General features: G+C 31.7%; 1 protein-coding gene across 2 annotated transcripts in view; it reads left to right on the top strand.

Annotated features, from left to right (window-relative positions):
- LOC113398826 (tyrosine-protein phosphatase non-receptor type 9) overlaps positions 1-16975 on the top strand; it is a 48415-nt gene that overhangs the window by 19799 nt on the left and 11641 nt on the right. The gene's annotated exons all lie outside the window — the stretch shown is intronic.

Here is a 16975-nt window from a genome sequence, read left to right as displayed (position 1 = left end):
AGGATATTTCGGTTCTTTACTGACGATACTAACGGATACTTTAATAGTAACTAATAATTGGTACACATATATATATATATATACTTTAGTCTGAAGTATTTTATTAATTCATAGTAAAAGTGTTAATATATATCTGCTTGTAACATTAAAAAAATATATACAACTGTTACGATATTATAAGTTCAAAGCAGAGCATTACGCTTTGAGAAACTTCTAACAAACACATAAGTGTTGTACTTTCATTACTTCTGATGGCGTGAACATAATTTTTATAGTTGATCACTGGAAGTTATTTACTACGGTATAAGAAACCAATATTTTTTATAACATTTGCGTTTAATTAGAGGGAGGGGATGTATACTTTAAGACTATAATTAATTAAATGGCTTTCGAAACCTTACTTCGACACCCCATGTGCAACAGACCACGATGATTCGCGTGACATTCGTCTGCTGGATATCGATACGCGAAGAAATCATATATGAAGTAAACCTTTATCCATACAATTTATTTAGCCTTTCAAATGTATTCTAGTGTAGCTAATTTAAATCTTATGTACGGATATACAATAGATCTACCATTGGCAAGTGACTTTGTTTCCAAGTGTTAGGTTATTTTTGTAACCGTTTGTTAGTGTTTACGTCTCATTTAACCAACTGGAAACAATTACTGTATAAATTAATACGTTGAGTCGTAAAATACACTATTTATATAAGCTCAATTTTCCATAGTGTCTGTCGTTTTCAAGCGTGACTTATTATTATTACGCTGATGAAACAAGCTACAGACTTGAGAGTTTAATCCAAGGGCGTCTGATTGGCAATTTTTCACTACGCTATCATCAGCTTGGCCGGCTACACTATAATTACTTCATTAGATTAGGTTTCCGCGCTACTAAGTTTTACTTTCGCAAGATATGTTTTGTTAACGTTTACTTTCGGTGAACGTCAAAAATTACGTGTTTTTACACTTTATACAACTTTGTTTAGCAATTTTTATTTCTATAACGAGTTATCTAAACGATTTTTGAGTTAATATACATATATTTAGAAAAATACATTGACTTCAATACACGAAACAGTAAATAGTATTTAGATAATAAACACGCGTCGAGTGGCCTCGGCATTTAAAATTAGACGTAACTCGTAAACGAAGTCTGAGAAAACAGGAAGTGTTGCTTATACAATCAATTTCGCGACGTGTAACATGCGGCTGCAACTCACGTATATATCCATTTACTCTAGAATTTCATAACGCATACATTGATTGCATGAAAGGCAAAAATTTAATCGGTCAGGTATTGATCAACATTTAAATCTACCGCTTTTGAAACATTGGATACGATTGCTATTGCAAAACAATTGGATTATTTCTCGTGTGATATTATATATTTTCTAACGCAGTATGTATGTATGTATGTATGTCGATGCATTTGTTCAGCCTGTGCGAATTACAGACTTGACTCTATGAGCTATTTTTATGTTTTTGTTTTATTGCGTTACAATTGAATGTGCTCGTGTGTTTTCATTTTCTGGTTAATAATTTTAGATCAACATATCTGTTTATTGTTTACGGATGTTTTATTTGAATCAAGTCAATATCTGAACTGGGGTTTTGGTATTGATGGTCTTGAAAAGTTTCTAAATTAAAATTTATTTCAGTTCTCTCCCAAATACTGAAGATTATTATTACACTTTAAAAATAACATTGACAGCTCAATCACCCTTGACATTCAAAATAGTTCAAAACTCGTGTATACATGAAATAAACTCCGTAGCAGTAACAGTAACTTGTAAAATATTTTTTCACTAGATATCCGATATTTAGCATATCATTGTTCTAAACTTTTGTAATATTCATGATAATTGACGCACTATATCTCATATCTTTGATATATTTGAATAAAATAACAAGTTAATCGTCTTTCTGAAAGGTTATTTGTTTTCGTCTATTCGTTATGATAAGATTACACTTTTAATACCAATAGAACGTTATTTACACAAAGTTTATCAATGAAATAGAAATATTTGTGAATGAGTCACGTTTTTAGTATGTTTACTGCCTGCGATACAAAAATGCGAATTTTATATGTCGAAACGTATTAGATATTGAGAGGAGACCGGTGTAGGCGCGGAAACCAGTCCTCAAGAGCAAGGTCAGGTCTAGAGCTCTAGATGACGGAGCCGGCTTTATTGCCCTCTTAACACTGTTTCCTGAACTATTCTATATCGGTTCTTTTATCTTTTTTATAAGCTAGCTTTTCTCTCGAGATATGCCCTTGGTGGTTAATATCGATTATTTTTCATCAATTTAAAATATGTACAACAGATTTACCTTAATTAAATTCTTAACGAAATTTTATATTAATTCTTACTGTCTTTTCCTCACCTACTTAACTTAAATAACTGGTACGATATGTGGTTGTGCCCAATTTATTAGTATTTTAAATAAAAATTGATATTTTAATTTAAACGTCACCTGGCAATGTTTAATCAATCCAAATAAACTTCAATTAGCGGTAAACATGTACGTGTCACATCATTTAATTTTGTATTCGCGTAAAAATACGCTGTAGATCATTTAATATTATATATTGAACTTATAATTGTATATAATCAATTAAATTGGTGACTACATTTCATATATTTAAATAAGAAGTCTTTCGAAATACGATAATCAAAATATATTTTTTTAACGTAAGGCCATCATATCATATCTAATCTTAATATTCTTACTTCGATGTCACACTTAAGTTGCAAAGAATAACACATAGAGTTCCCATAAAATTACGTACTTAATGTGTGTGAACTCAAGTTATATATTATAGAGGAGAATACGTATAATTAAGGCATTATTTCGTAAAAAGTAAACGCGGATGTATAATTATTTGTTTAGTAACCAGTACGCACTTTACACAATAAATGGTTTGTTCTGCGCAATATGCTTATACAGTTTTGTAATTACAACTGATTTTGGCTTGAAAAATAATTGAATCAATAAATATTATTATATTAGGTACGTATACATGGTTTTATTGATAATTATTTATTATTATTATTATTATTATTAAACAATGGCCGGTACCGTTATAGAGGGTAAATGAAACTGCAAGTAAAGTTGGGGGAGTACCTCGAAACCTTCCTATTCACTATCCTGTGGTATAGTATTGTACTTTTATAGTTTTTGGTTACGTATTATTTTGTAAAACGATGACTTTACTTTTACTCAAAACAAACAACATCAAACTGCTGTCATCCTATTCATTACCGCAACCGGAAGCGCTTCCGAGTTGGTAAAAAAATAACCCGTCCACATTGGTGTTTTGTTTTACAAATATTATTAGTGTTTTTTACAGCTAGCTTCTTGACACATAATTAGAATCAGGTGTCAGAAGTAATATATTTTTTTTAATTTATCACTAATCAAATAGTCTTTAGGTTTAAATATTTCATAACACATTGCGTATATAGTATAGGATCTGACGCAGTACCATTTTGTGATTCCGTATCGATTTTAAGTAAACATTGGCGTCTTCACTCTTATCTTGGGATGCCAGATGCTAGCCATTTATCGAGGCGTTGTGCCTTCACTGTAATTCATGATATTAGTTTGGAGTATTACGACGGCGACTTAATCTTAAATGGCAATATTGGAAATATACGCAATATAAATATAATTCAATATATGTCAAACTTAAATATTTTGTTTTTAAATAGCATTACATCAGCAATTAATGTAATAGTAATGAACATCATTATTAATTGACTCAGCTTAGAATTTTTACAAAAGTATATTTGGCGCCCTTGATGGTACCTCGTGGACGTCTTTATTTGTGCCGGTTGTTCGGGCTTCACCTTGTAGTCACGTGGAACGCCGTTGTGACTCATCGCTGCGCAGCGAAGTCTGTCCTTAAGATTTGCGTTGTACAAGTCTTTTTAAGGCCATTCGTACATTGTTCGCGTAAACAGTCTAATAAATATTGTCATTAACAACGCAGTACAGCTAGATATTTTTTAAAGCTCTCATAATCAATTTATCTCAAACTTGATTTTTATTGATTATATTGAATGAAACGGTAGTATTGACGCGTATATAAAAACAATAAGATAAAATACTTAATTGCTTGGATGCTCGTATGTCTGTCCACAACGTGGATTGCTCTTAAGCCGCAATCTAGATTAGTGTTCATGGCGTTAAGTGCAGGACAAGCTCTTGTTGCACTCGGCTACTGCCACATTCTCTATTTGCTTTTAGCTTCATGCGACTAACAACAATATGCAAATATACTGCATGACTATTCATAAAGATCCTTTCGGTGCAGCTTAGTGTAAAAGGTATTCAAATATCAATGTGTTCTAGATCAGTAGTTCCCAAACTTATTTTTCTCGTGGACCACCTATTGGCAAGTGTCCGTAACCACAGTTTGAGAGAAACAATAAAATATGAACTAAATTTAAATTTGTTTAATATTAGTGCTTTTAATTCTATCCTTAGTAACCCTACGAGTATTTCAGCAATTAAAATCAATGAATTTGTTAGTGATTCTCTCAAACTGATGACAAAAAAAAAAAAGGTACCTCTATCATCAAGTATTTATAGTGGTGATCAAGTTCATGTCTGAACAAGCATTAAGCATTGTCGGTGGACAGCGCTTTGCAAGTCTGTACACGAAATTGTACGTAATATCGAATACGCAAATTTGTACAAGTAACAGTCGCTTGCCTTATTAAAATATTATCTGCTTAGTTAGGTACTTAAAACAATGTAGGTAGGCACTTATAAAAACTATGCTTACATTTTTGCTCTTTACTATTAAAAGCAGATAAATTTTCGAGGACCCCCATTAACATCTTATGGACTCCCATTTTTTATTCACGCCTACGTAGACCCCCAGCAAGTCTCCCGTGGACCCCTGGGGGTCCACCTGGACCACTTTGGGAATCACTGTTCTAGATCGTTATCTGTAGAAGGGTTTAATTCCTATCCATTATCTATCCATTTTTCGCGCCACTAAACAAAACCTTTTTGCTCTTAAATATGAAGATTTATATAACAGACCGAGTTTAAGATATTTATTATACAATATTGAACTTTGATTTAAATTCTTACTATCTTTTGGTATAAATAATTCAGAATGTGGAATAGAAAATTATTTTCGAGTAGGTAAGTTCCAAGATGAATAATCTTTTGTTTACATTGTTAATTATGAATGCTCTGCGAATCGTAGGATATAACTTCAGAATATTAATGGGAGCTATCAATTCCATTTCAATGAGTTATCATGTAGAAAATTTATCGCAGACGACTATAATATCCTGTCTAGTAAAAGCTATTAGTCTGCATACTACTACGCGCCAGACGAGTTTTAACTGTTCTGAAAATTATTAAGAGGCGCTACGCAGTTCATGCTTCATTGCGTGCCAACTAATTCCAATTTCGGACTGGAAAAATTCTACTGCGAAGGTTAGTCAGTGTCATTGGTTCGTATTATATCGGAGGCGAAGATCGTGAAATGAAACGTCGAATTTTCTAATTTGTGTTACATTATAGATTTCGTTGTGAATTGCTTGTAATAATTAAAGTATATAATAACCATTTACTCCGAACGATGTTTCCGTTACTTATATTAAAAATATAATTAATATTTTGTTGGATGTTCCGTAACCTAAATTGAAAAAAATGAAATATATGTACATATTTTTCCAATTAAATACAATAAATAGTCTTTAGGTTAAAACCATATAGCTTCAGCTTAAACGTCAATTCCCGCATGATATGTTAAATACCCTTGTTGTGGGACAACCGCCTGCACCATCGACACTGGATGATTAATATCCGCTAGGAGAAGGTCGCGGGCGGAGCTGTGACGTCATCTCCGCAATCACTTTACTTCCGCTCGTGTCGTACGTGGACAGACTGGCGACTATCACGGAACGGTTAACGATTCAATTTAGTTTTGTCAATCGATTTACTTTTACTATTCATTGTACTATGAAAGGTGACGATCCATAATTAAATTTCTTCAAAGTTAAATAAATATCAATTGTGATTATGTGTGAAAATTATTCGCTTTAGATTAGTGTTTGTTAGACGGCTCAGGTTTGTTGATTTGATAAATATAAAAAATAATGATAAAAAAAGTTGAAAGAACCTCGAGACAAAAGCTTAAAGTTTCTTTGTATTGTTTTAATTGCACTGCATAATTTCACTTTTATTTCGAACTGAAACTCTCTCGGAGCTTTTATGAGTGGAGTCAGCAATCATAAAATAATATCATTATATTATGACAGTCCATAAACTGGTCGATATTTATAACAAAAATACCTTCAACAATCAGACCGCTTTTTGTTTCATTATTGTAAAATATTCGACCTTGTGCTACCGATATGTTGATATTGCCATACGTACAACAAAACGCGAAACAATAGGGTTGCTGCGCGTCCCATTTATGTGCCGTATTTTGTTAGCTGACGCTCGCTTTTCATCACTCTGTCGGCATAATGAGATCGGTGCATTCATGGCTGATGCGAGAGCACTCATTGTATCTGATGAAATGACTAACGTGCGCACATAGCGAAACTTTGCTCGTATCTGCTCATTTTATAAGAGAATTATAGTAAGTAGTCTTACTTTACACTAAGCATTGTAAATTTCTATAGACTCTGCACAGAGATATTGAATTTAACTCGTTTATATAGGTTAGTGACATCTATTACTTCTGAATAGTTAATTTAGGTCGACAAGAGTATTTATATGTATGTCTGAATCTGAATGCTATTTATATCCGTATATCGTTATGTTATTTTTGTCAAAGTATTAAAATTGACACGCTAGCAAAACACGAAGATGTTGTGTTTTACATAACAACAATAACTTAGTGTTGACCTAAATGTATTGTCGTATACATATTAATCTGGAATTTTGCGTTGTTCAACCGCATATTCTTAGAAAACAGTCGTAAAACAGATTTAAAGTTCGAATGTTAGATTAGATAACGATAAATACGAAAATAGTCACGTTAATTCTAAATCATAAATTGGAACGCGTTTTTATATTGTAATGGTTGCCAGGGAAAGAGACTTCTTCAAAGTGAGGAGTGTGAATATTGCACCTGGCCCAGTCGGAGCAGCAGCTGCCATCATTTCGTTATTTTTTTTATCCTGTATTCTACTCACCGACACAATCTCATGTTGCAATAATGCAGTGATCTTCTGACCCCATTTTACTAAGAAAACGTTAAGAGACTATTATAGCTGTACGGAAGGGTGTATTTTCTACAGTTTGGCTTCTTTCCATAAAGAAATGAGCACGGGTCGCGAGCAAATCACTTTATCCAACGGAAACAGTAGACTTACTTTTTGTTTAAAAAGTGCTGCTTCTATTATGTTCAGCTCTTACGTTGGTATTCGAATTAAACTGATAATATGAATTTAGAGTGTTCTTAAGTTTACTTACTGTGCTAAATCATAGCGCTAGCTCTCGGCAGAGTTCACCTGGTAGCGCGAAACGGGGATAGCTCATGGCACGCGTGACCTATATCATATTTCAAAGGGAGCCTGGGACACCGCCAACTCTATCGCTTCAAGGACTTTTTTATTTTATTAAATATAAAATGCATGCCTTTTTTAATTTGAAAGTTAAACAGGTTTCACAAGAGATATTTTCATTATTCGACGACGTGAAAGGTAATTTTCTTTTCTCCCCGAATTAACGTTTGAAATTGTTTGAAATCATTATCACTAAAAATTATGTCAGTGATGCGACTCTAAGACGCTGATTTGCTTCTTAATTAAATTGTGTTTTTCCAGTTGCACACTTTACATAATTGTTGCATGTTTGATAGCTTAGGATTTCGAAATTTAATTAAATTATAATTAATAGCAAACGTATTTGGTACTTATTTTAAAACAAAGTACAATCAAATTATAATTGGGTTTAATGTTAAATAATGATAACGCCAATTAAACAAGGCATTTTGTATCGTAGCGCGTAGTAAGTAGTTTACTTCCTAAACTTCCATCTATCAATCTTTTTTCAAACATTGTTTATCCTTTAGTTTTGAAATCCTCTATACTATTTAATTGTGCTTTACAGTTGTAACTGTGCTCTCGTTAGCAATGTGACCTTGTTTTCTGTAAAGCCTTAGCGATATTCATAAGGCAGTAACACAAAAATTTAATCAATTCTCTTGGACATACCAGCGTATATATTGTGAATTAAGTACAATACAATGAATGTTCCTTTCATCAGTCCAGAAACTGTATTGTAAACATAAAAATTGAAAAAAAAAGCAGATCGCTACGGTAATAAAAATAAGTAAGTAAGTATAAGATTCGTTATTTTTAAAAGACTAATGTATTATAATTAAACCTATTTACTCTCAGAGGCGCGCCCCTCAACGCCAAATTATCGGCGTGCATTAATATGGGTGACTCTCGTGCTCACAAGATGTCTTAGATTCTGATATGATTAAGATTTAAGAAGAAAGACTGCGAAAAAAATATATAAATTACATTATATTTGTTAATGCACGCCGATACCATAACGGCGGGTGCGCCTTGAATGAACAGTCAACATAATAATAAATTATCATTAAATCATCCTGATTTATTATATATTTTTGATACTAATTTCATAAAAATCAATTTTCAAAATCAAAGAAACAAATTTTATTTTTAATTTTAATCTAAAAAGTTTATTGGCTGCCTTGTATGTCAGTGACAACTCGGAACTTGGAATTCAAAATTAATATCGAAGACCGTCAATAACGTTGCTTGGCCTGCTCTACAGCAATGCTCTATATTCACAACGCAATGCTTACTTATGTCACAGCAGAATTGCTCTCGAAGATTTTATGGGTTATCACTTTTTATAAGACATGCTCTCTTTATTAAAGGTATGTACTCATATTACTTTCATTGGGGATAATAAAAATTCTGATATTATTAATCCGAAAGACGAAAGAAAAGAAGAAAGAAATTTGTGTTACACAATCGTACGATTATTCGTTTTTTTGTATTTCAATTAAACTATTCATGTTTAGAAGCAAAGCAAAAAATTTTTCATAAAATGATAATGAAATTAAAGATAACGTGATCTTACAAAACATTTTTTTATTGTTTTAAAATTAGTGCCAATTTGAAAAGCAATATTTATAAATAGATATGATTTACTAGGTATTTGTAAGTAAGACGCAGGTTCAGCTAGTACTTAGCTAATGTAACCGATATGACTTATTATCTGCTAACCCTGAAGGCTAACGTCTCAATCTTATCGTTTGAACTAAATTATCATTGACCATCAGTTTATTACAACAACGTCACTCGCTATTTAGGTCAAACATCTGTTTCATTATACTAAACTTTTACCTTATTCTTAATTTTGGCGTGACGACGAGGGAAATATTCCATAGACATCTGATAATATTAAAAAGTGTCTACTTTGCAGCACCGTTTGAGTAATTATGTAAATAATAAGATACAATTTAATTAGTATTGTACCAAAGATCGTGACCTTTCTCAAATTGACTATACACACTTAACTAATCATGAAGTGAAGGCTCCATGTCTACTTGAAAGGTATAGCATATGCATTTAACACTGCTAATGTGCAAGATCAAAGGTGAGCAATTACCATAAGATGATATTATAAATATTTTTAAAATATTTGTTCTGATTTACCTGGCTAGTAGTGGTTTTAGGGTTCAAATTCGTGGTCGAGCCAACAAAAGTTTGGGGTTTTCGGTCAAGAATAACACGCATAATTTGATTCTGCGCTTGGTTCTGACGAATTACCGTCCCATCGGACTATTTGAGTGAAGAAAAATAGAGACCACAAGATGGCTAATTTTCACAATAGCCTCATTTGTAAAAGTTTAAGCAAGAAACATTTTTATTTTTGTATTTATTGTGAATCATCACTTCATATTTAAGACACAAAACAAAAACGTTAACAGTTGGACAGAATATTTTATATCTGACATAATAACTGGACTCGCTTATTATTACCTCAGCACACATATTGTGACCTCGCCCTAAAACACTTGCTAGACATTACCATATATGACGTAATTGAAAGTTACGTGTATAACCTTGATATTGTGTTATAATTTAATACTATCTAACAAAAGTGTTGTTCTGTAAATCGATAATAATCGCATGTATTTATAATCAGCTGTCTCGATATTATTATCGTAAGGATGTAAATTAAAAACGAACAAATTTAAATTTTATTTCGTACTAAAGCTTAACGTAAAATCATTGAAATTAATTATTTTATTGTTTCATGGTTAAACCGGTTACGTTTTGCAAACCCTCATCAAAACTATAACCTTGAATTTAGATAATCTACTACGGTTTTCCCTTGTAATTAAAACTTGTTATTTTCCTCGGAAGCAATAACTTGCCTTTTGATAGCCATCACCCATTTTTAATATGTCGTTTTTTTATAAAGATATATATAATTTTAATATTTATCTATGGGAATAAATAACAATATGAAGTCTAAAATAAAATGATAAAATATTCAAAATTAGTCAAAATCAAAATATTAAATATCAAGGCGCCGTATATGTATGTAAAGCAGTCATGCGAGCTAACAGTGTGTTGATAGAACATCGTATTCATCGCTCGGCAAAATTCACTGCGGGATATGGTTGCCACAAAGTGTACCGAGTTACTTAACATGCAATTCGATGGTTCCTAGTTCGTACTCATTCGCTACGGTCCCGGATTTCAGCAAGAAGAATGTGATGAAAAAAAGTAGCGCTTCTTTTTTTAAGATAAAATTGCGCATTATTATTTAAAAAGAGTTGGTTTAATTAATAATTATATGTGTATGAAATGCGAGGAATTACAAGAATAAATGAATAAGATACATTTCCAAAAGACATAATATTTATACAATATACGTGCAAACATATTTATCATAATGTTAAAATAGTTATTTTTCGATGAATTAATGCTATAGACACATATAGAACATGCGTTTACATACACCCTGACACTCGTGACAAGGATTTTATTTATGTATTGGGAGCAGTCCGCCTGTTCAACGACCAGTAACATGAGTTACGTCGTTCGCTATTGAGAGCACAGATTTTATAGACGTACATTATATGACCTGACAATACTTATGATTATTTTCTAAACAAAGGGTAAATACATATTGATTTCACAGTAATTGTCACTCTAGTTCTTTTTTGATTCTAGCTATTTTGTAATATTTTGCAATACTAATTTTACTTTCCATCTATTACAACCCATTTTATATTTACTGTTGACTTATTATTTTTGTTTTTTATGGAATATGTAGGCACATGGGCCACATGATGTCAAGTGGTCTCCACCGGCCATAGACTTTGGCGCTGTAAGAAATTTTAATCATTCCATACATTTCCAATGCGCCACCAACCTTGGGAACTAAGTTATTATGTCCCTTGTTCCTGTTGTGCACTGACTCACTCACCCTTCAAACCGGAACATAAAAATACAAAGTATTGCTGCTTGGCGGTAGGATACATGATGAGTGGTTGCTACCTACCCAGGCGGGCTTGAACAAAGCCCTACCACCAAGTAAAGCTTTCATATACTCTTTTAAATGTTTTGTCAAATTTATTACTCATTTTAGTTTTTAAGTGCTATGCCACTGTTACCTAATGTATTTATTAAATTTTTGACCTTTAAAAATCATTCATACAAAAACATTTTATCAAACCTTTCAACGATTAGTATTGTTAATTGTTTAATTCTATATGCTTACCTCCTTTAATGCATTTTTCACGTTTAATTAATATTAAATAACATTATTACTTATTTATATGTGCTATTTAATTTGCGTGTAATATTGTTACACTAATATTGTTAGCTACGCTCGCCAATAAAACTATTTTGTTTACATCTAATAACAACGTACAGTGCATCTTTAATTGCTATTTTATTTTTGTATGTATGACCTCGATATGACAACTGCTAATGTTGAATGTAAGGTAATTTAGAATCAATTTATTCATATAAAATAATAATGTTTATAATCAGTTACGAATCTAAACTTTCAAAAATTAATAAATATATTTTGTACCAGTAAGGATAAATTCCATGTTCGAAATCTAGATTCTTCTGAAAAGAAACTACATGAAATTCAGTCGTTTCTGTTGCGATATATGTAATGATCATACTTACATTCAATGACTCCGTGTGAAAATGAACGAATGCTAACTCCAAGCGTTTTTATCATCAATATAATCTTGTACAAAATAATACGCAATATTAATGTATTCAACATACATACGTAGATTATTTGCGGTTTATTTTATCGTATATAGAATTGTTAATATTAACATATCAGAATCGATAAATCGAATCAACTACTTCGTGTTTACAATTATTCGTAGGCGATGCGTTAATAAAATCGAACTCTCTGACATTTGATTTAAAGGTCAACGTTGTAATTGGAAATTGAGTGATGTTCGGTCGACGGACCACACGATGACTTTTATAACTAAGAATATAGGTAAGCTTCAAATGTCGTCGGTCATCTTTAGTGCGGTCTCGTTATAAAAATAAACTGAGTTTTAAATAGTAACGGACGGATAAATTGATGTATGTATGTGAATCGTAATGTATACAATATATAATATAGTATAATAGGTAACAAGTTTTACTCTTTTAATTGCATATTATAATAACTCCAATATTTGAATATGAATATTGTAAATAAATGAAGACAATGTGTTTAGACGTCAATGATTCAGCCGAGGGTTTAAATATCAATAATGACTGTTTATTCTAAACAATATATTTTATGAAAAGTTTTATCTCGCAAATGAAATACTATTATTTCAGTATCGGTTGGAACTCAGCCAACGTAGTCTGTGTCACTTTGCTATTGGCATAATAACTTCATCAACTTCGATGAAATCTCTTTGACATCGTAATCAACAAATAGCTAAGAGTTTTAGCTGTCGCTGTCTTTTACAAAAAAAGATGTAATTATGCTTCTCAGATAAACGTTGCTCAAACTTAGCTCAAAAGAAAAAAATCCTTAGTAAAAAAAAAATATATTCAGATTGCTAGTGAGCGATATGAGATGGCACGTCTACCTCCTTTTTCTTGAAGTAACAGTGTCAGACTTTTTCTGCGACTAGTTGCTATGTACACAAGCACAAGGATCTCATTTAAAGCATGAATGCCTTCATTTTTGTCGCTGAAATGGGATATGACGAACTCCTTTTACCCTTTGACGCTCTTAAGTGGGTGCTTTTACAGAAATATATCATGTCTTGAAGTATATCACGTAGTTTAAAAATAGGGCATACACTGAACAGTTTAAAAAAAATCTATTAGTTTATATAACGTAAGAGTCAAGGTTGTAAAAATTTTCTTTATTATTTTTTATAAAAACGTTAGACATATAGTCCGTATAACTTTTAAATTGTTTAATCGTGTAGACAATTTAAAGGTTTTTATATAACAACTCTGAAAATGTGTCCTTATCTAATTGTAATCTAAAATCTATAAACGATACTGATTTATTTGTATAAGTATTATAGATTAAGACTAAAATGGCTGATGGTATTGTGAGGCATAAATGTTGGCGGAAGAGCATCATTTTGTATAGAAGCACAGCTGCAACGAATTGAATGAATGTGGGTATTTAAAGTGCACACCCTTTTTGAAATAGCGAGCGCTTCGCTCTCCTGATTTTTCTTATTTCTTCATTCTCAGCACCTGCTTTCATACTTGAACTTATATCTGTACAGAAAATAATTGTATTACAAAGTTGAAAATAATAATGCCCATAATAATAAATCACACTCACCGTATATGTCGTAGATAAAATTATTTAAATATGTGATACAGTTGAATTTCGGAAAATGAAATTCAAATGGAAAGTATCTTGAGATTTGTGAACATATGGTACTGCATTAAATTTTGATTTTAATTTTACACAATTCCTGCCATTCCACCTTATGCTATTCCCGTGAAGCATTTCTTTATATTATTTACCCATTATATGAGATTTTAAATTGGAACAATGACGGGTACTTAAATAATATATTTCCTTGTCTGTATTGTGAAGCGCACAAACAAATTATAGTGCTGAAACGGCCAAGTTAGGGCAAGAGTGAGGTGAAGGCACGGGGCCAGATTGGTAGGATTTTTACCTTTGTCACCAGCCTACATGCGCTCTCCTCTTGAATCTAATTTACCTAATAATAATATTCAAAAGTTGAAGGTTTATGCTTACGTTTTTATATCATGTTATTTTAATATTATAATTTAATTCCAAAAGTATATTAAATTTTAAATTAAAAAATATCGTATTTATGTAACTTATAGACAATTGCAAAAAACTCACAACAATACTACGGAACGAATTTACTGTTGAACCTTTAGTAAAATAAACAAAGTTCAAAGCTATGACCCGACAGATTATTAATAGTTATTTAAATGAAAATAATACTATCGTCTACTTTGCCGTCATCGGGGGATGTCTAGACTGCAGTCTGCCCAACGCGGAAGACTCAGGCCAACGCACTTAACGAATAGGTAAAGTGCATGTTCTTTAACATCTATATACATTTTGTACTTCATAACCATATCATCAACCGACAATTGTACATAACAATGTTAGTAGTTATGTAATGGATATGCAATTATTCAATTTACAGTTTTATATCCTCGTAAAATTGTACAATGCCTTAGTTATTTCATCTGTTCCATAACAAGTGCGTATTACATAAAACGTTATTCTCGCATGTACTTAAAACGATTAGTGTGCGTTTTTTTTAAGTATTTTTTAAATACTAAAAATAATTTAAATATTTGGTTTGACCACATATATATTTCATTATATTTCTACGGGATATTTTGAAAGTAACTAGACATTATGATTTCATACGTAGAGCATAGCGTAAAACTGAGGTCGGTGACCTGGCACCCCTACCTTTCTTAACATCCCAAGCCTGTCTGACTTCACCCCGAAAGTTTCTTGGATATGTTCCGTTTTGTTGACCTTAAATAGGTTTTATATCTTGCACGATTTATTTCATTTTTTCTTGGTTCATTTGACGAAGGATATGCGCTTTGCTTAAGTTAAAAATTGTTTCTTAAAATTCAAGGTCACCTATGCATCTATGGATTTTCCAAAAAATAAACATCCGACAGTTAAATATATAATGATATTGTATCAGAGACATTAATTCAATAAAGTCTACCTACAAGCCTTGATAATATTAGTAATATATTTATTATTTTGATTTATTCACAGTTTTTTATTTCGTCTCTAATTTATTATTTAGAATATATTTTATTCTGGTTTGTGGTAACTCAGTCCTACTTTTTAGTGCTTCATAATTATTTGCTTGCTTATCCATGTTTAATAATTCAATACGCTTTACGCGTTATAAGTAGCTTTAAAGTCAAAAACACTTCTCACTAGAACCGGCTTTTCTAAAATTAAATATAAATTATAAATAAATATAAATATTGATAAAATCATAAAAGAAGATGGTTTCCATATTAATATATACGACAATATATACGATAGACGAAAAATTCTAGCTTTTCGAGCGATTCTAAAAAGAGAGCACGAAGGTCCCTGATTTAAAATATGCGTAAACATGTTTGGGCTGCGTTGACACTTGGAAAATTTACTTCTAATTAATTTTATTACATGCTCTTAACTCAGTACACAGAGAGCGACATGGCAGTCACATAAAACAGCCCCGTCCAAAGAATTTCGTATTCCAAAAAAGAGATCATTTACCCTCGACTGATCGGCGGCATCGTCGAGCGTGAATATTTATGAGCATGGCCCACTGCTATGGAAGATTCATTACGAACTCTTGAAGCTGATCAACCGTATTCAAGTTTCAAATTGATTTAATTAAATAATGTGATTTTTTATGAGTAAAATAATATTGTTGGTTTTCTATAAGATAATTATTATTAAAAGATTGTGCTGTACCTATTCTTGAAATAATTCAGCTCATGAATGCTTCACATAGATTAACGTAGTATTGCGAAAGTGTACTCACTACGACACCGATCGCAATTGTTTAATAACGTGCCCGTAATATTTATTTTAGAAAGTATCAACAATAATGTCGTATATCATTATGTTGGCTTCTAGTATTTGAATCGTGTTACCTACAATAGAATAGCATAATGCCTTTTTAGCTAATAATAATAGATCAGCTCGTAGGTGGGTTCACATTTCGTGTGGTACGATGCTAAAATAACTTTGTGTATTCCTATTGATACTATGAAGTTATATTATGAGATTGGCTCGGTTGCAATGATAGAAAATATTATTACATATTTTTTTAAGATGCAAAGTAATTGATATACTTTCGCATACGCGTTGATTAATATATAATAAATGTAGGAAAAAAATATAGATAATTATCGCGGTGCCTGTCAGGTGTAAGGGTTGTACATTAGGAGGATTTTTTTTCTGTTGACATATTTTAAGAAAATATATTGCAAGCCAAGCAATTTGAAGTAGTTTCAAATAATAACATATTTACGTGTCAAAATACAGTTTTACCCGCTAGGAATGTTTTGCTGTTGCGTTTTTTTTTCTAGATAAATCGTGGTCCTTAGTAGATCCATAAATAATAATCTGTCATTGTCATTCATTAGTCATACGTAAGTTTTCATTTAGCAGTTATATATTAATAGACACAACAACAAACAACCAGTATGTTTGTTGTTGTTTCTTCCCATAGAAATTGTAAATATATAATTATTAACTTATTTATAGTTCATACCTATAAGTAGCCTCGAGCTTCACTCGAAATCATATGAACTATTACCTCGTAAGAAGAACTTTAAGGAGAAACCACTTCGCTTTATAAGAGCATTTCTAGGAAAGATATCCGACATCGAACATGAGATTTTCCTTTGCTGACGTATTTGGTACGACGCAACGCCACATTTCCTTTGGAGATCCGAGCTAGATAGCAGCCAGT

Source organism: Vanessa tameamea, chromosome 14 (genome assembly GCF_037043105.1).
Source record: "Vanessa tameamea isolate UH-Manoa-2023 chromosome 14, ilVanTame1 primary haplotype, whole genome shotgun sequence".
NCBI classification, from domain to species: Eukaryota; Metazoa; Arthropoda; class Insecta; order Lepidoptera; family Nymphalidae; genus Vanessa; species Vanessa tameamea.
The sequence above is the reverse complement of the archived record's forward strand: the minus strand, read 5'-3'. Positions and strand labels throughout refer to the sequence as shown.